This window comes from Ictidomys tridecemlineatus, chromosome 2 (genome assembly GCF_052094955.1).
Source record: "Ictidomys tridecemlineatus isolate mIctTri1 chromosome 2, mIctTri1.hap1, whole genome shotgun sequence".
NCBI lineage: Eukaryota > Metazoa > Chordata > Mammalia > Rodentia > Sciuridae > Ictidomys > Ictidomys tridecemlineatus.
The window spans coordinates 115,101,178-115,102,985 of NC_135478.1; the positions used below are offsets into that span (position 1 = coordinate 115,101,178).

The following is a 1,808-nucleotide window of genomic DNA, read 5'->3' on the forward strand; positions in this document are numbered from 1 at the left end:
AGCCATGCTGAAAACTCAGGAGCAGATCTTTGTCAGTTAGAAATAATGGGAACAAGTGAGTGACATCATGTAACAATATTAATTTGAGGCAGCAGGGTAGGGCTTCCTGGACTTCTGTGATATACAGCTTGTACTCTGAGATTGACAAATAAAGTCAAATTACTTGAAGAATGTGGAAGGGAGGGAGGGAGCCAATATACAAACGACTGACTTAGCTAGAAACAAGAGTATTCAGAGTGGCTTCTGTGGCCCTTGTATTCTTGCTTAAAAATGAGATAGTCCCCAGAGATGGCCTGGGAAGCTGCGTCTGCAGCCTCAGTCCTCACTCTGGCTCTGCCTTTGAAACAGCTTCAGCGCTGGGCGGCCCAGCTGCAGTTGCTTCTGATTGGAGTGCGGGGTGAGCTGACGCTGTGGGGAGTGGCGAGGTCAGTGGTGACCTTGGGGTAGAGAAAAGCTCAGGCAGGTCAAAGCGGGCAGGACCCCAGCGCAGGAGCTGGCTCCGCTCTCTTCAGTTTTTCCTTTTGTGGCGGTTCGGACCACCACACTACACCTGTCAGCGAACCCGGGGAGACCCCGGAGGAGTTTAATCAGGAGAGGTTCTGGAGAAGACTCGATGAGGCAGCAGTTTAAGTGGGGAAGCCACCATTCTGATCACAGGATCACTGTGACCACAGGAAACCCAAAAGATCCGTGAACAAGTCTGTGCTGCCATTAGGCAATTATTGCAGTGCACTAGTCACTTTCCAAGGAACAGGGGAACCTTGAGAAAGATGGTAAAAAGCGTCACTTTGGACATGGTGGAAGGCATGGCTTAGCTTGAGGAAGTGCTTCTCATCACTCCACCTCAGAGCCCTGAAAACAGTGACCTTATTTCCTGCAACAGTGTCTGGGTTGCATGCCAGCAAGTTCCTCAGATACCAAGAGATAATAAAGCTGCGGCCCTATTAATGCTGACAAAGAATGTGGATTTTGTGAAGGATGCACATGAAGAAATGGAACAGGTTGTGGAAGAATGTGACCCTAACTGTGGCCTCTTGAATGATTCTGAGGAGGACAACCACAATGATGAAGTGAGACTTATGTTGGTCTGAGGAAGATCAAGAGCTCATAATCCCATGCCTTGCACTGGTGAGAGCATCCAAAGCCTGCCTGACGAAAATCCGGATCTTAGTGACAGAGGATGGGAAGAAGGATCAGCTGGCTCAACTGCATGACATTGTGGATATTTCTGATGAGATCTGCCCTAGTGTGGATGATTTGGCTCTGACCATATATCCACCTATGTGCCACCTGACTTTGCAAATCAATTCTGCAAAACTTGTAACTGTTTTAAGAAAGGCACTTGAAATTACAAAAGCAAGGCATGTGACCCCTCAACCAGAAGAGAGTTGGATCCCTTTACTCATTAACGCTGTTGATCATTGCATGAGCAGAATTAAGGAGCTCACTCAGAGTGAAATTTAATTATAAGTTTTCAGGCTCATTCATATTCTCTTTTCTCTCTCTCTCTCTCTCTCTGACTGTCCCAACCAGATCTATGATATCTGCTTTTAAAAATGAAGCTAGAATACTTAATGGATGGAAAGAGAATTCCTGTCTATATTTAACAAGAGACTCTATTACTAAAGATTGTTGATTAGGCCAGATTGGCAATTATTTATAAACAGTATGTGTGTGATATATTTTTCTGCTAGATGCAAAAGATAATTGCATGAATCATGTTCCTGAGTGGCCTCTCAGAGACTCTTAGGGAAGCTGCCTTATTTCCTATTTGTAATAAAGTATGTTGTCTCTGTTACAGATAAAAA

The 1,808-nt window shown here is 45.0% G+C and overlaps 1 pseudogene; it reads left to right on the top strand.

Annotated features, from left to right (window-relative positions):
• The first annotated feature begins 288 nt into the window (after nt 1-288).
• Nucleotides 289-1,474, top strand: LOC144368482 (cyclin-D1-binding protein 1 pseudogene; annotated as a pseudogene).
• Nucleotides 1,475-1,808: the final 334 nt, after the last annotated feature.